This window comes from Phalaenopsis equestris, unplaced genomic scaffold (genome assembly GCF_001263595.1).
Source record: "Phalaenopsis equestris unplaced genomic scaffold, ASM126359v1 Scaffold232321, whole genome shotgun sequence".
In the NCBI taxonomy this organism is placed as follows: domain Eukaryota; kingdom Viridiplantae; phylum Streptophyta; class Magnoliopsida; order Asparagales; family Orchidaceae; genus Phalaenopsis; species Phalaenopsis equestris.
Genome location: NW_018250287.1, coordinates 204,241 through 226,856, shown reverse-complemented (window position 1 = coordinate 226,856; position 22,616 = coordinate 204,241).

The following is a 22,616-nucleotide window of genomic DNA, read 5'->3' as shown; positions in this document are numbered from 1 at the left end:
TTGCAGTGCATCACTGTATCAATCCTGAGCTCTCACACTAATAAATTTGTTTGAATCAAATTGAGCTTTTCCCTTGCTCCTCTTTATCCTTGGGGTCATTTCTAAAAATCATATGAAATTCACAATAAATCCCAAATTCAACTCTAACTCATTAAACTTAACTCGTAAGTAAATCATTAAACTTAACTCGTAAAAGCTTAAATTACCAAATCTATGTATTTTCCATAGATTTTTCTCAAAATTTCACCATGAATAGTGATTTTCAAATAGATATATAATGTGCTCAAAATAGATGGTGAAAATAAAAAAAATTTACATAAAAGTGAAGCTCTTACCACAAGAAGGTAAAATCTAACAAATTTTTCTTCAAACCACCAAGAAATCTTCAAATTAAGGGATGCCTTAATCTCCAAATCAAAAAACCTAGAGGAAGGGGATGAAGTCGAGGAGAAAAATGGTGTTTTTTTGACCCAATAGTCACTTTAAACTATTCACGATTTACGTGAACCAACACCTAAGAGTAAATGGTTCAGCGCTTAGGCACCCGTCTCTCGGTTAAGGCAGTGCTTAAGCATAGGGTCTTGGCGCTTAAGCGCCAGTGCACAAATTTTGATTTTTTCAATTTTAAGTAAAATGCACTTCTAGCCTAAGTCAACCAACCCCTCATTGGTCTCACAAATCTTTAATAACTATAATCATCCCTTTTATCTCTCCTCTTTCTCAAGATTAACCGATCTTAACTAATATGTTTCAACAAAAAATAACATGAAATTTCACATAAACAAACACTTATATTAATTCACAAACAATTACAAACATCTTTAATACATAGATTCTCAATCCAAAGCATCTTGGATGAGATAATTCCTAGCTCAAACACTAAAAAATCATAACATTAAAAACACACTAAAAAAACTTAACATCAATAAATAAACAGTAAACAAAGAATTAAATTCCACTCTCCATCCGGTGGAACAAATCCTGGCATATCAGTAGTCTCTCCATCAGCACTTAGAATGTAAATTTGATATGAATGGACAGTGATTAATAACTCTGGTTGAATCTTTTCAATCCATTAGTTTTTCAAATACATAACCTTATCTGCTTCTTCTATAAAACTATTATGGCTAAACTACAACTTAAGTTTCCATCCCATATGATCCAGATGTGAGTTAACTTCCATCACTTTCGCTTCAATTGAAGCCACTTCATCCTCAATTTTAGTGATTTTCTCCACTCTTTCTTTGATACTAATGCCTAGGAAACTGTTGTATAACTCTTATGCACAATGACTAATGAATTTATTCCTCATTGCTTCCACTTTTTTCTTTAAATTACTCTCCCAAGATGACATATTTCAAAATCTCTCTTTTTACACTTAGAATTTAGGGTTAAAATGGAAGTGTGGTCAGACTTCTCCTCATGACCTTCTATTTGTAGGCTTTAAACCTCCCCTATAACTCCGAGGCATGTCCTAGAACTGCTATCCCATAATAAAGCTAACCAAATCACGGTTAAAACTTCTAGAAATTTAAATTCACACATGTTTTTAACTGTCGTGCTTAAGCGTCGATGCATAATTTAGCACAGGTCAGCTTAACATCCAAAGGCTCGTTCTAACATGTCTAAGTAATCTCTTAAGGTCTTAGAATCATTACTAAATCATTATAAATTCAAAATACTACCATGATTTTATAAATCAAACACAACAACATAACATTCAAAACAAAGACACTGATAATTATGGGTTGCCTCACACAAAACGCTTGGTTTAACGCCGTCAGCCCGACATAAAAAATGCTTATTTTGTTTGACCCAACAACATAAGATAATTCAATTTAATTTGATCCCCTAAAAGGTAGGGTTTCAACATGTGATCATTCACTTTAAATATTTTATCAGATTTAGGATCTTTTATATCCACAACTCCATAGAGATAAACCTTTATCGAAACAAATGAGCTCATCCACATGGACTTAAGTTTGCCTGGAAATAATCTTAATCTTGCATAATATAGCAAAACTTGTTGCTCTGGCTTGAAATTTTTTGTGAGAATCCTCCGATCATGCCACATCTTCAACTTTTCCTTATAAATTTTAGCAATTTCATAAGATTCATTCCTTATCTCTTCAAGCTCATTTAATTGCAAAAGTTTTTTCTCACCAACATCCTTTAAATTGTAATTAAATGCCTTAATAGTCCAATATGCTTTTTGCTCAAGTTCAATTGGTAAAGGACAATCTTTCCTAAATATTAGCCTGTAAGGGGACATTTGTATAGGTGTTCCTTATGCAGTCCCATAAGCCCACAAAGCCTAGTCAAGTTTGACTGACCAATCCATTTTTGTTGGATTCACATATTTTTCCAATATTATTTTAATTTCACGATTGGATAATTTAGCCAAACCACTTGTCTAAGGATGATAAATAGTGGCAATTTGATGGTTAATATGATATTTATTTAATAATTTCTCCATCATTGAATTTCTGAAATGACTTCCCCCGTCAGTTATGATCACTCTCGGAAACTCTAAAAAAATGTTCATTGTTTAAAACTTTAAAATCTAATCCCCAAACATTAAAGATCTCAACTTTTAACACATAATTAAGGAGCATCTCATTTCTGTTTGAAATATTGTCTACTCATTGACATTCATCACAAGTTTTTAGATAACTTAAACATAAGCGTTAAAATCTCTAAAGATTCTAGGCCAATAAAATTAAGATTGTAAAATTTTGTATATTGGTTTATCAACACCAAAATGTCCCCAAAAATTAGAATTATGACGTTTTTGGTCAATTTCATAAGTTTCTTCTAATGGCACATATCTTCAAATAATAAGATAATTTCCTTGATTATATAAAAATCGGTCTTCCCAAAAATAATTCTTAGCTTCAGATAAAAATTTTCTATTTTGTTGGTATGTCATTCCATAGGGTATAATATCACTAACAATGAAGTTCACAATGCCGTAATACCATGGAACACACTACTCATTAACATTGAACAATTCCTCATCTGAAAAATGTTCATTAATCTATTTTTTCAAAACAGAGTGGTTTATCTAATTCAAGCTTGGACAAATGATCAACAATTTGATTTTCAGCTCCCTTCCTATCTACTATCTCAAAGTTAAATACTTCAAGAAGGAGAATCCATCTTATAAGTCCTGGTTTCACATACTTCTTTTTAAATAAATACTTAATAATAGAATGATCAATATGCACAATACATTTAGTTTCAATTAAGTATGATCAGAATTTATGAAAAGCATATACTACTGCTAATAACTCTTTCTTAGTCGGGTTATAACTAATTTGAGCTCTCATTAAGACTTCCACTAGCATAGTAAATTACTTTGATTATCTTATCATGTTTTTGCCCCAAAACAACTCCAATAGCATAATCACTTACATCACACATTAATTCAGAAGGTTTTTCTCTATCTAGTGAAATAATAATTGGTTCAGTGACTAATTTTTCTTTTAATAATTCAAAAGATTTAAGGTACTCCTTATCAAAATTAAAAATTACATCTTTTTCAAGTAAATGGCATATAAGCTTAGCAATTTTTGAAAAGTCTTTAATGTACCACCTATAGAATCCAACATGTCCTAAAAAACTCCTAGTTTCCTTCACACTTGTTAAGAAATGTAAATTAGAGATTACATGCATTTTTGTAGGGTCTAATTCTATATCATTTTATGAAATTTGATGTCCCAAAACAAATCTTCCTGCTACCATCAATTGATATTTTTCCTAGTTAAGGACTAAATTTGTTTCTTCACAGCGCATAAGAACTTATGATAAATGTTCCAAACATGACTCAAATGAAGTTCCAAATAATGAAAAATCATCAATAAAAACTTCAATTCCTTTTTCAAATAAATTACAAAAAAATATCCATCATATATCTTTGAAATATAGCAGGAGCATTACATAAACCAAATGGCAAATGTACCATAAGGACTGATAAAAGTTTTTTCTCTTGATCCTCAAGAGCTATTTGTATTTGGTGATAAATAGTATATCCATCTAGAAAAGAAAAGTTTTATGCCAAGCTAGTCTATCCAACATTTTATCTAGAAAAGGTAATGGAAAATGATCTTTCCTAGTGCCGAGATTTAATTTTCTATAATCAATGTATATTCATCATCATATGATTTGTCTTGTTAGTATTAACTCATTATGTTCATTTGTAGTCATAGTCACTCCTCCTTTCATAGGAATGCAGTGAATCAGATTAACCCATGCACTATCTGAAATAGGGTAGATTATTTTAGCATCTAACCACTTTAAAATCTCTTTCTTAACAACTTCCTTCATAACAGGACTTAATCTTCTTTGAAGACCAGCCCTAGATTTGGTGTTATCTTCCATATGAATTTTATGCTTACAAATTGAAGGACTGATTCCTTTATATTGGCAACTGTCCATCCAAAGGCTTTCTTATAACTCTTCAAAATTTTCATTAAACTCATTTCTTCTTCTATAGTTAATTTTGAGGAAATTCTAATAGGTAATATTGAAAAATCAACTAAAAAGTCAAACTTCAAAGCAAAGTCTTTCTTGTATCTCTTCAAAATTTTCATTAAACTCAAGCTCGAGAGGTTTTCAATTGATGGATAAAAAGATGCATCTTTTTGTGTCATGTCCAAAAATTCAAAACTTTTTTAAACATAGTTTGTATCTTCCTTATAAAAATCTTCAAATTGATCTAATTTCTCCTATTGCGCATGTTCCAACTCTTTCATTTCCAATTTCTCTTCATAATTTATTTTGAAATGACATTCACTAAGATGTCATATCACAGTTATTCTATAGCATTCGTCATTTATACCTTTATAGAATATTTCATTAATTTTAAAATATTAAACATAACCGTATGATCATTGATGCACATAGTTAATTCTCCTTTCTACACATCTATCATTGCTCTTCCTATAAATAGGAAAGGTGCTAGGAAAGGTCTCTTCATAATGATAGGTATCTCATTATCTCCTCCATATCTAGCACAATGAAAACAACAGGAAAGTTAAATTAATCCACTTTCACTAAAACATGTTCTATAACTCCTTTAGGATATGTTATTGAACGGTCTGCTAACTATAGAGTTACAGTAGTAGGGGATATTTCTCCTAATCCTAATATGTTAAATATTGATAATGACATAAGGTTAATGCTTGCACATAAATCACATAAATCTTTCCCATAAAATTTGTCTCCTATTCCACATGAATTTTGAAGCTGCCGGGATCTTTAAGCTTTTCAAGAAGCTTTTTCTAAATTATATCACTATAAACCTCACTAAGTGCAACTGTCTTTTTATCCTTGAACTTCATTTTTCTGGTAATAATATCCTTCATAAACTTCACATAGCTTGACATTTATTCTAAGGCTTCAACAAATGGAATCTTAATTCTAAGCTTCTTAAAAATTTCCATAATTTTTGAAAATTGTTTATCCAACTTTTGTTGACAAAGCCTCTGAGGAAACAGAGGTGGTGGTTTTTACAAGTCTACTTTCAGTGGAGAAATAGGTCTCTCTAAACCCTTACTTCAGTTTCTTTCTGAACTCTACCTTCCAATTCTCTTTCGCTTCTAAGTTGAATGGCTTTTACTTGCTCTTTTGTCTGGTCTTTTGGATTTACTTCAATATTACTAAAAATTGTTCCTTGGGATCTTTTGCTTAATGAATTTGTTATTTTTCTCAATTGATTCACAATATTTCTAGTTTTAGCTCGTTGACTTTGTAATTGATTCCCCATTTGTAACATTACTTCTTCTATAGACAAGTTTTTCTCCTTAAATTATGGATTACTGTTAAAACTTGGAGGATAAGTTGGTTTATAATTACTATACCCTTAGTTGTTATAGATTCCCAATGGGTTTACTTGGTTGTTCTCTCATTGCTAATTATTACCACCTGAAGTATTATTTGAGCTATACTTGGGGTGGTTCCTCCAATCTGAGTTATAATAGTTTCAATATGGGTTATTCTACTTATTATTTATGGCATTCAAAGTTTCTAATCGTGCTTGAGAATCTACCATTTTGTTTAATGAATTCCCTTCAATCATTACAATTGGTTGAGAAAAATTCATTCCAAATTGGTAAACTTCATTGAAACTGCATTAACTTGATTGGCTAACATTGTAAAAGCATCAGAATCAAAATAGCATCATTATCATGAATATTGGCTACTTTCTTAAGATTTACCCTTTTAAAAAGCCATTGAAAATTACTAGTATCCATCTCTTCAATTAAAGAATGAGCGTCATGAAATGGTTTTGATATCAATGAACTGCCAGTAGTGACATCGATAATAGATCTAAGAGATCCAACCAATTCATTGTAAAATGTTTGAATTATTAATAAATCTAGTATAACATGGTGTGGACACTTTCCTAAAAGTTCTTTAAATCATTCACATGCTTCAAAAAATGATTCCCCTTCAAACTGACAAAAATATGTAATATCATTTCTAAACTTCACAGTTTTTTATGGTGGAAAATATTTAGCAAGGATTTTCTGTGCTAAATAACTCCAAGTTCTGATAGATCCAGGTGATACCGAATGTAATCATATCTTACCCTTATCCCTGAGTTAGAAAGGAAAAGGTCTAAGTCTTATAACATCATCTGATACACTATCATATTTGAATGTGGCACATAATTCTAGAAAATTGAAAAGATGTAAATTTGGATCTTCAATTGGTGCTCCCCAAAACTGATTATTTGATACAATTTGGATAATAGTGGTTTCAAGTTCAAATCAATTAGCCACTACAGTGGGTTTCTGAATACTACAATGAAGTTCATCTACTGTAGGGTTTGCATAATCTTATGAAGGTCTAAACTCTTCAGCATATTGATTATTCTGGCTTGTCATTTCTTGACTTTTTTTGATTTTTTAGTAATTTTTAATTTTTTAATTCTTCTAATAGTTCTTTCTAAATTAGAATCGTAAGGCACTAGTCCTGTAGAACCTAACATACACATAATATAAAATAAAAACACATAAACACAAACTTTATATAAAAACAACACTACAATATTCCTATAATAAATCTAAAATATTAAATAAGATTTTATAAAAATAGAAATTTTGCTTTCTAAAAACCTCTTTAAAAATTTTGCAATTCTCTTTAATTTTCCATGGCTACAGTGCCAAAAAGTTGATTCAATTCTCTTTATAGATGTTAATACAATGTATGCGATTATATGCTTATATTCTTTAATTATAATTTTTAACTTGCAACAAAGCCAAAAACTTGATCCCAAGCAAAAGCTAGGTAAATTCTTAATTTCAAAGCAAGTAAGAATACAAATATAATATTTAATATGAGATAGTACGCAAGTATATGTATCGTTATCAATTAATATAGAACTTTTTTATTAAGCTCTGAATATCAAACCCACAGAGAAAATATAATATGCACTTTATAAAATAGAAGAAATTAGATAACCAAATTCTACTTAACAAAATATTCTTAATTAAACTATAGATACCATAATAGAAATGAAAGTTCTATTCTTTTAGAAAATTTTGATAATTGAGAATAAAGTAAGAAACTAACTAACTTAACTAGATATTTGCAAGATGAAGGCAGTATAAATAAAATATCTTTTTCCTTATCATGAATCAGTAACAAGTAAAGGAATTCTATTGTGGAAGTATTCTAATTGTGTTGTGCCAATTAGGAGCAATAATATTATTTACCCTTGCTAGAGATGCTATAAAAAACATTGGTTAATCTATAGTTTGAATAAACTTGAAGACGGGTTAGGTAAGGAAGATACTAGCTCTCATTTTTGCTCTAAATTTGATCTTTTTTCAATCCTTTTAACATTTTTCATCCATTTGATTGTACCTGAAAGAAAAACACCTAAATACCTTTCATTAAAGCGCAATATGTATAAAATAGGTATGAAATCTGTACATAAACTATAAATTTTAGGTGTAACACATATCAATCTCGCAAGAAGAGATTTTTTCAAGATCTCTCACTCTTCACTTAGACTTTGGAGTAAAAATTAAAGTGGGGTGAGAATTCTCTTCATTCCATACTATTTTTAGGCATCATACCAAGCTTAAATCTACTAGACATGTTCTCAAACCACTAACCCACGTTTAAACCCACTAAACCACTTTTAATTCTTCTAGAAAAGTAATTTAGCACATTTAGTTATATGTCGCGCTTAAGCGTCCAATGTTAGCGTTTAAGCACCGGTACTTAATTTAGCACAAGTCTACTTAAAGTCCAAAGACTCATTCTAACATGTTTAAGTAATCTGTTTAGGTCTAAGAATCATCACTAAATCATTATATATTCAAAATTCTACCACAATTTTTCTTAATCAAACAAAACAACATAACATTCAAAACAGAAACACATAGATAACTATGAGTTGTCTCCCATAAAGCGCTTGGTTTAATATTGTCAGCCCGACGTAATTAGTGCTTATTCTAGTTGACCCAATAAGATAAGATCATTTAATTTAAGTTGATCCCCTAAGAAATAGGGTTTCAGTCGGTGACTATTCACTTTGAATATTCTATCTATTTTAGAATCTTTAATATCCACAGGTCTGAAAGGATAAGTTTTAATCACAACAAATGGGCCCATTCACCTGAACTAAATTTTTCCTTAAAATAATCTTAACCTTGCGTTATATAACAGAACTTGTTCTCTTAACTCAAAATTTTTAGTAAGAATCCTCTATTCATGCCACATCCTCATCTTTTATTTATAAATATTAGCACTCTCACAAGACTCATTTCTTATCTCTTCAATCTCATTTAATTATAATAGTCTTTTCTCACTAGCATCCTTTAAATTATATTTAAATTCCTTAATAGCCCAATATGCTTTATGCTCAAGCTCAACTTATAAATGACAAGTTTTCCCAAATATTAGCCTATATGGGGACATTCCAATAGGAGTTCTATATGCAGTCCTATAAGCTTACAAAGCATAATCAAGTTTGAATGACCAATCCATTTTTATTGAATTCACAGATTTTTCTAATATTATTTTAATTTCATGATTGGATAATTCAACCAAACCACTTGTTTGAGGATTTTAAGCAGTAGCAATTTGACAGTTGATATGATATTTTTTTAATAATTTATCCATTATTGCATTTCTGAAATGACTTCCCTCATCAATTATGATCACTCTTGGCATCCTAAATCTATATAATATATTCGTTCTTAATAACTTTACAACAATTTGAGCATCACATTGAGGTAAAGCAACAACTTCTATCTATTTGGATTCATAGTCTACTACTATCAATATATATAAATTTCTAAACAATGTTATAAATGGTCCCATGAAATCTAATCCCCAAACATCAAATATCTCAACTTCCAACACATAATTGAGGGGCATCTCATTTCTCCTAGAAATATTTCCTACTCGTTGACATTGATCAAAAGTTTTGATATAAGAAATAATATCTCTAAAGATTATAGGCCAATAAAATCCAGATCGTAAAATTTTGAATGTTGTTTTATCAACACCAAAACGTCCCCAAAATCAAAATTATGACATTTTTAGATAATTTCATAAGTTTCTTCTAATGGCACACATCTTCAAATGATTAGATAATTTTCTTGTTTATATAAAAAAGTTCATCCCAAAAATAAATCTTAGCTTTAGATAAAAGTTTCATCTTTTGAGGGTATGTTATTCCAAAAGGTTAAATATCACTAACAGTAAAGTTCACAATGTTAGCATACCATGGAACACGCCACTTATTAATATTGAACAATTCTCCATCAGGAAAATGTTCATTAACTTTTTTTCAAAATAGAATAATTTTTCTAATTCAAGCCTGGACAGATGATTAACAATTTGATTCTCAGCTCTCTTCTTATCTATTATATTAAATTCAAATTCTTGCAAAAGAAGAATCCATGCAAAAGAAGAATCCATCGTAAGAATCCATCGTATCAACCTTAGTTTTACATCCTTCTTTTTCATTAAATATTTAATAGCAGATTAATAACTATGCAAAATACATTTTGCTCCAATTAAGTATGATCTGAATTTATCAAAAGTGTATATTATTGCTAATAACTATTTCTCAGTTGTGGTATAATTAATTTAAGCTTCATTAAGGGTTGTACTAGCATAGTAAATTACTTTGAAATTCTTATCATGAAATTACTATGAAATTCTTATCATGCTTTGTCCTAAAACAGCTCTAATAGCATAATCACTAGCATCACACATTAATTCAAAAGGATTTTTCCAATCTCGTGAAATAATAATTAGTGGAGTGACTAATTTTTCTTTCAATAGCTCAAAATCTTATAAGCACTCCTTATTAAAATAAAAAATTACATATTTTTCGAGCAAATGACTTTTTCAAGTGAATGGCATAAAGGATTAACAATTTTTGAAAAGTCATTAATATATAGCCTGTAGAATCTAGCATGTCCTAAAAAACTCCTAATTTCCTTCACACTTGATGGGTAAGGTAAATTAGCGATCACTTGAATTTTAAAAGGGTCTACCTCAATACCATTTTCTGATATATGATGTCCTAAAACTATTCCTCCTACTACCATAAAATGACATTTTTCCTAATTAAGGACTAAATTTGTTTCTTCACAGTGCTTTAGAACTCTTGATAAATGTTCTAAACAATATTTAAATGAGGTTCCAAACACTAAAAATTCATCCATAAAAAACTTCAATTCATTTTTCAATTAAATCACAGAAAATAGCCATCATACATCTTTGAAATGTAACAGAGGCATTACATAAACCAAAGGGCATTCTTCTAAAAGCAGATAGACCATAAGGACTGGTAAAAGTTTTTTTCTCTTGATCCTAAAGAGCTATTTGTGTTTGGTGATAACTAGTATATCCATCCAGAAAATAAAAGTATTTATGCCCAACTAGTCTATCCAACATTTGATCTAGAAATGGTTGTGGAAAATGATCTTTCCTAGTGGTGAGATTTACTTTTCTATAATCAATGCATATTCATAACCACGTGACTTGGCTTGTTAGTGTTAACTAATTATGTTCATTCATAGTCACAATCATTCATTCTTTCTTAGTAACAAAGTGAATTGGACTAACCCATGCACTATCTGAAATAGGGTACAAAATTCCAGCATCTAACCACTTCAAAATTTCTTTCTTAACAGCTTCTTCCATATGAATTCTATTCATACAAATTGTAGAACTGATTCCTTTAATATCAGTAATTTTCTATTCCAAAGGATTTCTTATAATTCTTTAAAGTTTTCATTAAACTCTCTTCTTCTTCTGTAGTTAAATTTGAAAAAAATTATAACCAGTAATGTTGAGGAATCACCTAAAAAGGCATATTTAAAGTGTTTAGGAAGTAACTTCAACTCAAGTTTATGAGGGTTTTCAATCGATGCACCAAAAAATTTATCATTTTCTGTCATGTCCAAAATTTCAAAACTTTCTTCAACATAATTTAAATCTTCCTTATAAAAATCTTTAAATTACTCTAATTCCTCTTTTTGCTCGTATTCCAATTCATTCAAATCAGATTTCTCTTCATAAGTTGTTTTAAAATGACATTCACTTAGATATCTTATTACATCCATTCTGTAACATTTATCATCTTTACCTTTTGTAGGACACTTCATTGATTTTGAAGTATTAAACGTAATTGTTTGATCATTGATGCGCATAGTTAATTTCCCTTTCTACACATCTATCATTTCTCTTCTTGTAGCTAAAAAAGGTCTCCCCAAAATGATAGGTACCTCTTTTTAGACCTCTATATCTAACACAATGAAATCAACTTGAAAGATAAATCAATCCACTTTTATAAAAACATGTTCTATAACTCCCATAAGATATGTTATTGAACGATCTGCTAACTCCAGATTTATAGTAGTAGGGTATATTTATCCTAATCCTAATATTTTATATATTGATAATGGGATAAGGTTAATGCTTGCACAAAAATCACATAAAGGTCTCCCATAAAATTTGTCTCCTATTGCACATGGAATTGTGAAGCTACCAGGATCTTTAAGCTTTTTTTGTATCATAACACTGCACTAAGTGTAACAGTCTCATTATCTTTGAACTTCCTTTTTTTATTAAGAATATTCTTCATAAACTTCACGTAGCTTGGCCTTTATTCTAAGGCTTCAGAAAATTGAATATTAATCGTAAGCTTTTCAGAGATTTCCAGAAATTTGGAAAATTGTTTATCCAACTTTTCTTGACGAAGTCTCTAAGGAAATAGAGGTGGTAGTTTTTCCAAGTCAATTTTAAGTGGATAAATAGATCTTTCTAAACCTTTCGGAGCTTCCTCTTCAAGTTCTTCAATTTTTTCTCTCTCTACTTCAATCTCTTTTTGAACTCTACCTTCCAACTCTCTTTCACTTCTAAGTTGAATGGCTTTTACTTGCTCTTTATTTTGGTCTTTTGGATTTACTTATGTATTACTAGGAAGTGTTCCTCAGGGTCTATTTTATAATGAATTTGTTCTTTTTCCTAAATGATTCTCAATATTTTTAATTGTAGCTCCTTAACTTTGTAACTAATTTCTCATTTGTCACCACTTCTTCTATATACAACTTTTTCTCCTTAAATTTTGGATTACTATTAAAACCTAGAGAATAAGTGGATCTATAATTATTATTACCTTGGTTGTTCCAGTTTCTCAATGGGTTTACTTGGATGTTTCCCCATTGTTGATTATTATAACCCGAAGTATTATTCCAGTTAAAGTTATCATGTTCTTCCAACTTGGGTTATATTAGTTTGAATATGGGTTATTTGTCTTATTATTTATGGCATTCAAAGTTTCTAATGATGCTTGAAAATATACCATTTGGTCTAATGAATTCTCTTCAATCATTAAAATTGGTTAAGAAAAATTTGTTCCAAACTGGTCTAATGACACGTGAGATTTGTATATGCAAATATTTATGAAGTTGACAACACTTAACGGCTCCAAAAACTTGATGCACACAGATTTATAATAAATATGCAATATAATCCTAAAAAACACTTTTAATAAATATAATTTATCCTTTAAATCTCTTTTTTAAACTCTTAAATCTCTCCCAAACATCAACGCAAGTATATGTATCGTGTAAGTAACAAAGGGCTCTAATGGACACCTAGATATCGATCCCACAAGGAAGATGAAAAATTCTAAAGTAAATTTAGGAAATTATTCAATAATAAAAATAAAAAAAATAGACATAAAGTGCAAAATTTGAAAATTGACTAGAATGCTAATTAAAATGTAGATGTAAGGTTACAAAAATTAAACCAAACTAAATACTAAACTTTCAAAAATAAATTGCAAAAATTAAACAAAGTTTTTGTTGTGAAGGAAAGTTCAAATTTAATAAAGCATCCTTCCCCTTTACAATGAGTATATGGTTTGTGAAGAAATTGAAATCGTTTGAAAACATATATTAAAATTTTTTTGTGTCAAATATAAGGAATCTTATTCTTTACCCTCTTCCGAGTGTTATAAAGAACATTGACTAATCTAGAGTTTGGTCTTTAATCCCATGGTTAGGCGGGGAGGATACCGGCTGCCACCACCGGCTTCCACTCTAGAGCTCCCACTACTACCTCCCTTGAGGGCTAACAATCGCGGATTAATTTCCAATCAACTAAACCAAATTGGGGGTTTTAATCTTCCACATTAAAATATCCAATTCTACATCCAACAAAAGCCATCCAACAAAAGTATATTTCCATATTTATTTACACCCAATTCAATGGTTGACATACTCTCTTATGAAATAAAATGTGATTCTCCATATGTTGTAAGAATTATATCTCATTTAAGAACTTATGTCTCTCAACAAGTTTAACATTTCAATTAGCCAGATTAAAAAGTAAATGAATATTGGAGTTCAAATCATCACAAATTATTATCATTTAAAACCATAGAAAATAAAATCTATTCTTCACAAAACCATATCTTCCAAGTAGGGAGAAGGATAAAGAAACTTATCTCACAATCCTTTCCAAGAAAATCCCTAGAAGTTCTCTCCTATACTTTCTCTCTTTACAAACACTCTCAATTCTCGCTTAGAAATGTAATGAAGAAGAAATCTCTCACCTTCCTTCTCCTCTTACAAACCTAGAAGAAAATCTCCTCTTGTCTCTCTCTCTAACCCTCACGCCACACACCAAAACCTCTCTTTCGTCCACCTCTTTTGCCTCTTCAAGTCTTCTTCTTTTATTTTGGGCTGCCTCCTTTGGAAAAGAATTCTAAATTCCCTCCAAATGTCAACTCTTTTGAATTCAAAAGATGTGTCATTTGATCCAAGAGTCATATCCCTTCATAAAAGAACCTTCCAAAGTGTCTAAGTGCATTGAATCACTCCAAGGGTCTGTAGAAAATGTTTCCATAAAAAATTCACGTAAAATTCATCTTGAACTACCTTAATTTGAAAAAGTCATCCGTGGCGCTTTTGAAAAAGTCATCCCTGGCGCATAATGCTCTAGCTCTCTGGATTTTGGCGCATGATGCACCAGAGCCTAAAATTGACTCTTTTTGCTCCATATTTTGTCATTTTTGCCATTTTAGCTCCAAATGCCTAAAAATGACATACCTACAAAAACAAACACAAAAATACCCTTCTTTAAAGTGCAATAACACCATTTAAAGTGCAATAAAAATACCCTTCTTTAAAGTGCAATAACACCAAAAATAAGCATAAAATAGGTACTTAAAATAATATATTATTTTGGTGTATCATCTAACTTCCTTGAAATTGTAGCAACATGATTTGCTAACATTGCAAAAGCATCATACTCATCGACATTGGCTACTTTCTTAGGATTCACCCTCTAAGGCCATTGAATATTATTGGTTGCCATCACTTCAATTACAGAATAAGCATCATGAAATGGTTTTTACATCAATGAACCACCAGCAGCGGCATCTATAATTGATATAAGAGATCTAGTTAATCCATTGTAAAACGTTTGAATTATTAAACAATCTAGTATAACATAGTGTAGGAACTTTATCAGTAGTTCCTTAAATCATTCTCATGCTTCATAAATAGATTCTCCTTCAAACTGACAAAAAGATGTAATATCATTTCTATGTTTCACAGTTTCTTATGGTGAAAATATTTAGCTAGGAATTTCTATGCTAAATCACCCTAAGTTCTGATAGATCTAGGTGCTAACAAATTCAACTATATCCTAGCCTTATTCCTTAATGAAAAAGGAAAAAATCTAAGTCTTATAGTATCATCCCAAACACCATCATATTTAGATGTAGCACATAATTCTAGAAAATTGGCAAAATGTAAATTTGAATCATTAGTTGGTGTTCCCCCAAACTGATTATTTGATAATATTTGGATAATAACAGGTTTAAGTTCAAATGAACTAGCCACTACAGTAAGTTTTTGAATACTACAATGAAGTTTATCTACTTTAGGGTTTACATAATCTCGTAAATGTCTAAATTCTTGATTAATTTCAGCAGTTTGATTATTTTGGTTTGTCATTTCTTGAAATTTTTTTTCTTTTTTTGTATTTTTTCTTTTTTTGATTTTTCTAATAGTTCTTTCTAATTTTGTAATGTAGGGCACTAATCCTTTAGAACTTGAACTACACGTACATTACTACAAAACAACATATAATAAAATCAAACAAATAAGAACATATATAAAAACAACACAACGATATTCCTATAATAAATCTAAAAGTTTAAATAAGATTTTCTAAAAATAGAAATTTGCTTTCTAAAAATTTCTTCACAATTTTTTGTTATGCGCCCCAAAAACAACAGTCAAAAACTTGATCTCAATCTTATTTGATAGTACTACGATCTATAATTTTATATTCTTAATTTTTCCTTAAATTTTTTACTTTGTAACGACACCCAAAAATTGACTTCGAAGCGAAAAAGAGTGCAATTATTATATTTAAATATGCGATACTACGGAAGTATACGTATCATTATTAAGTAATATATGAATTTTTGATTAAGCCCCAAATATCAAACCCATAAGAAGATATTTTCTTAATAAATTAAAAGAAATTAGATAATAAATTCTACTTTGAAATATATTCTTACTCAAACTATAAATGCAATAATAGGAAAGAAAGTTTGATTATTTTTTGGAAATTTTTTATAATTGAAAATTAAAAGTAAACAACTAATTAAATTTAACTAGATATTTATAAGATGAAGATAATAAAAATAAAATATATTTTTCCTTATCATGAATCAGTACCAAGTATAGGAATTCTGTTGTGAAAGTATTCAAATTGTGTTGTGACAAATAGGAACAATATTATTATTTACCCTTACTAGAGATGCTATAAAGAACATTGGCTAATTTAATGTTTGAATAGTCTTGAAGACGGGCTAGGTAGAAAAGATACTAGCTCTCACTCTGGAGTTCCCTCTTCTCCCTCCATGTGGGAGCTAACATCTCGTATCAATATTAGCCTGTCACTATAAATTCCTCTAACTCTACTCCCTTTAAAGTTTATTTCCCTATTTTTGTACACTCAACCATATGAATTACATTCTCACCCATACAATCTCATGTGATTCTTACCATTACTTGACTAAACAATTCCATCACGGATCTTACATGTTCTCACCAAAATTATATACATCTTAATTAGCCAAATCAAGAAGTGAATGAAGTACAAAGTTTGAAATCATCACAACTTATTCCAACATTAAAGATTAATACTTGACACAACTTCCACTCGACACTTAATCACTTATCATTTTAAGGAAAAAGATAAAAAAAACTACTCATAATTCATGAAGAAAATGCATCCACACTTTAGTTTAAAAGTGGAAATAAACAAATAAGAAGTCTAAATTAAAAACAATTTTAGTCACAAATATGTAAATCTTATCTCAAATGCTCTCCACCCAACTCTTGAAGTTCCTTTGAATCTCTTCTCTTCCTTTCTCTTACAATACTCTCTACTCACACACTACAACTCCTCTCCTTCTTCTCTATCAAAACTATCCTAATTAATCTATAAGAGAGGTGTCGTTGGCGTTTGGAGTGGGGCGCGTAGGAACATCTTCTCCAATCCAATCCAGAAAGTACTTTGGTGTCTCTTTAAAATGTATCCAAATTTAATGAATCTTTCAAGAGTTGCCTTCTTTCAGAAGCCATTTGAATTTACTTTCATGTCCATTAACCATTTCTAACATTTTCACCAAGATTTGATCCAATCACCCCTTTGAAAATTTGTCCAAATTCATTGAATCATCTAGTAACTATTTCTAGCACTTAACTGCAAGGTATGTGGCACTTAGGCACAACCTTCTTATTTTTCCTAGCGCTCAAGTGCCAATTTTGGGCACTTAGGTGCCATAGTTCTTTTGCTCACCTTCTTCATTTTTGCTCCAAAATTGATTCTTTCGCACTCCTTTCACCATTTTTCATCCATTTTATTGTACCTGAAAGAAAAAACACACAAATACCTTTCATTAAAACGCAATATCCACAAAAATAGGAATAAAAATTGTACATAAAAGCTATATATTTTGAGTGTATCAGTAGACGGGTGCCCCAAACCAATAGTAGATCCTCCCTATTGGTATTAACTATAGTGTGATGAATGAGGGAACCTATATCAATAGACATTCTAGTTTGGATGCAAAAGTTAAAAAAGGCTCTATCTTTGGTCACCTCACTCAAATTGGTAGAGGAAAGTAGGTTGGTAGAAATGAAGTAGTGACAAGCCTTAGAGACCACATTGAGCTTGAACGAAGGAAAACTGATTTTATTATATTTTTCTAATTTTTGAAGCCTCCTACCATCACTCAAGAATCTAATGATCTTATCTAAGTCAGTATCAACAGGAGTAAAATTAGAGTAGAAATTTTTAGGGACATCACTCAAGGAATGACTCATCATAAGGATAAAGAAGATTAGCATAAAACTCACTAAAAATTGACATCAAAGCCAAACCAGTACTGCAACAAAAATTTTCTCAATCTTGACTCACAATCATACTTTCAATTGCTCCTCTGGGGCAAAAGAATCCACGTTCCACTATCAACTTCTTCTATATTAAGAAGTCGTAATGCTCCTCAGCTTTGGAGCTCACAAATTTCTTCTTGTTAAACAAAGATTTTGATTTAAATCCCTTTTTTTTGGGCCATTGAGAAGTAATATGATGAAAATCACAATGAATAAGGATTGAAAGTAATGTGGATGGAAGCAAAATGCAAATCAAGAACTAAATCAATTTTTTTTCCCAAAAATATCTAACCTAGGTTCTCTCCCAACAAAAATCCTAAAATTTAAGATAAAAATTGAAGGAAATGAGTAAAGGAGTGAAATTTACCTTTTAGAATTGATTTTCACACATAAGAACCTATTGGATCAATTGAAATGGAAACAAAAATGGATGCCCTAGGCTTCACCTGTCGGTCACCGAAGAAGAGCAGGGGAATGATATTCACTAAAGTTAAGTGAACCAACCTAGTTTAGGGCTTAGTAGCCAAACAGTGGATAGTGGAACCAAGGTGTTTCTTGCTCAAAATGGCGCATAGGCGCCCAAACCTAAATTGGCGTGGTCACTTGATTTGCAATATTTGTCTCCCCTAAGTCCTTAATCATAGATAATACCCTATAAATAAAAATAAATAAGGTCGCTCATCCTCTGTCTCATTACATCTCTCTCCTCAATTTCCTAATCTCCAATAGAATCCTCCTCTATTGATTGTTGGGTGCTTTCATTTATTTGGTAAGGAAAATATACTAGAAACTCAATAAATTTGCTATTTACAATCTATTTGTTTCCCAATTATACCTCCAACTGATCGGCTAGATAGCAAGTGAACTAATTGAATTGGCTTATATTTTTTTAATCCCCATGTGCTACCTTACCAATTAAATTATACACCTTAATATGTGCAATAGAGGAATCATCCACCAGCCCTTCTAATCTGTCAACACAAAGACCATATTGAAAGAAGATAATGGTTGGAAATAAGATGTGTTGAATTGAGATGGACATGTCCCTTGTCTAAATTTAGTATGTTTAGTATATATCCTAGCATTTGATGTGTAGAGGATGCAGTTGATCCTTCAAATACAAAAAGACTTGCCATAGTTTAGGCACAATGAGAAAATTAAGGATAAATGCTCTAACCCAAGATTTATTCCCTCTCAAGTCACACACTCCTAAACACAACAAAACAATCACTACACAAACAAAAACACAAGCACATAAGGATATATTCAAACACACTAAAAATGACTAACATACAAATACAAACTTGGATTCCCTATTAAGAAGTGCTTAGTTTAACTTCCACAACCCTACAATACCAGATATTTTACTTAAGATGACACAACAGCAATACTTCATTTACCATAGGTCTCTCAGCATCTAAGTATGGTTTAAGTCTTTTTACATTTACTTTAAACACTCTATCACTCTCAGGATCTTTAATATCAATAGCATTAATAGGATAAATCCTTACTATGGCAAATGGTCTTGACCACCTGGACATAAGTTTTCCTAAGATTAACTTCAATCATGTATTATATAATAAAACCTTGTGTCCAGGCTCAAAATCTTTTCTAAGAATCTTTTGATGATGTCATTTCTTTACTTTTTCTTTATTTATTTTTGCATTTCCATAATATTCATGCTTAAATTCATCAAGCTCATTTAGCAGTAACAATATTTTCTCACTAACCTCCGTCATATTGTAATTAAGCTCCTTAACAGCTCAATATGCTCAGTGCTCTATGTAAACTAGCAAGAGACAAGTTTTATCAAAGATAAGCCTAGATTGAAACATCCTTATTGGTGTTTTATAAGCAGTTCTATAGGTCTATAAAGCATCGTCACATCTTAAAGACAAATCTTTTTTGTTAGGATTGACAGTTTTCTCCAAAATCCTTTTAATCACTCTATTTGACATTTCTACTAATCCACTCATCTGGGGATGATATGTTGTGGATATACTATGCTTTATACCATACTTAGCAATTAATGTCTTGGTTCTTCTATTTCTAAAGTGGCTTTCCCCAACACAAATGATCACTCCATGCATACTATATCTGTTAAATATATTCTTCTTTAAAAGTTTAGATGCACTTTGAGCTTCACAATTAGGTAGGTCACTACCTCTATCCACTTTGAGACATTGTCCATAGCTATCAGAATATATAAAATCCCTAAAGAAGGTACAAATGGTCCTATGAAGTCTAAACCACAAGCATCAAAAATCTAAATCTTCAAGGTGAAATTCAGGGGCATTTCATCTCACTTATAAATATTACCTACTCTCTAACATCCATCAAAAGTCTTAAAATATTCATTACATCCTTAAACAGAGTAAGCCAATAAATTCCAGAAAGTAAAACCTTAGCAGCAGTTCCATAAACCCCAAATTGTTCCCCAAATTCAGAATTAAGAAATTTCCTAATAACTTCTTGGGTTTCTTCTATGGGTAAAAATTTCCTTATTTCATGCTCTTTACACTTTCCATATAAATATGGAAATCTTAAAAATAATATCTACAATTATGAACAAAATTTCTTCTACTGTTGGTATGTCAGATGCTAGGATAAAATATCATCGAGTATGTATATCAATATGTGAGCATACCACAAAATTTTCCATTCAATAATAGCGAACAATTGCTCATCAGAAAAAAAATTTCGTTGATATATTCATCACACGCACTAGTTTTCCTGATCTAGTCTCAATAAGTGATCCACTAACTGATTCTCAGTACCTTTCCTATCTATTATTTTGATGTCAAACTCATGTAGAAACATGACCCATCTGAACAACCTTGGTTTGCATCCTTTTTGACATTAGATATTGAATAACATAATGATTGTTATGAATAGTACACATGGTGCAAATTAAATATGGTTTAAATTTTTTGAACACATATATTATAGCTAGCAACTCATTTTCATTTGTGGCTTAGTTAGTTTAATTTTTATTAAGGGTTATATAGCTCAAAATATTTTATCCGGCCTTTGTTCTAACAATGCTTGAATAACATAGTCACTAGCACCATATATCAACTCAAATGGCTTCTCCTAGTCAAGTGAGAAAATAATAGGAGAAGTGATTAACTTATCCTTTAAAGTGTTGAAGGAAAATAGGTAATTTTTGTCAAAACTAGATAGAGCATCCTTTTCCAAAACATGGCATAAAGGTTTAGCAATTTTTTAGAAACCTATAATATATCATAGATAAAATCCAGCATGTACCAGAAAAATTCTAACTCCTCTCACAAAATTTTAGCTAGATCTACCTACATACCTCTCTAAATTATTTTGTATCTTAACACAATTTTTTTTGAGACCATGAATTGACATTTTTATCGATTAAGAACAAGATTTGTTTCTTCACAATTTTTCAGCACCATGACCAAATGATCCAAACAGGAATCAAAGGAAGGGCTAAATACTAAAAAACCGTCCATAATTACTTCTATTCCCTTCTCAATTAGGTCATAAAAAATCGACAACATGCACCGCTGAAATATAGCTATTACATTACATAACCTAAATGACATTCTTCTAAAAACAAAAATGTTATAAAGACTCATAACCTAAATGACATTCTTCTAAAAACAAAAATGTTTTACTTGAATGAAGTCTTACCTTGATCCTCATGGGCTATAAGGATCTGGTGATACTTAGAATATCCATCATAAAGTAGAAATATGGGTGGTTAACCTCACCAACATCTGGTATATGATGGGTAAACGAAAATGATATTTTCTGGTGGGTTCATTTAGCTTTTTGTAATCAATACATATACGTCACCCAGTGACATGTCTAGTGGGGATCAATTCATTTCGTTCTTTCACTAGCATAGTCACTCCCCCATTCTTAGAAACACAATGGACAGGGCTAACCTAAGCACTATCTGAAATTGGATGGATAATACCCATCAAGCTACTTCAAAGTTTCCTTTTTTATAACTTTCATTATATAGTTCAATCTTCCTTCAAGACCTACCCAAAGTTTATGATTTTCTTCCATCAGGATCCTATGCATACATATAGATGGACTAATCCCCTTTGTATCAGCTAGCGCCCATCCAAAAGTTTTCTTAAAACTCCTCAGAACATTCATTATTTTTTCCTCTTTTGAGTTAGTCAAACCCGAGGATATCATTACCAGCAATGTATATGACTTCCCCATGTAAGAAAAGTTTAAATATTTGGAAAACACCTTCAAACCAAGTTCAGGGGGTTTCAAGATGGAAGGAATAAGAGATTTACAATTTTCTTTTGTATCAAGTATCTTAAAACTTTATTTAACTATTTGTGAGTTATCTTTAACTAATAAAGCTGCTTTGTCCTCAATATCTGTTGTTTCATCCTTGACCAAAATCTACTCATGTGGTTTAATTTCACAACAATCTCAGAATTGATGGCTTAAGAAATGAGCAATGAGATCCATCCTATAGCATGAATCTTCATTACAAGCAGAAGGTAAATTCATAGATTTTAACATATTAAATATTACCTTCTAATCATTCAATCTCATTAATAACTCTCCTTTCTGCACATCAATTGTAGCACGACCAGTGTTTAGGAAAGGTCTGCCTAGTATGCTGGGAATCTCTTTATCTTCCTCCATATC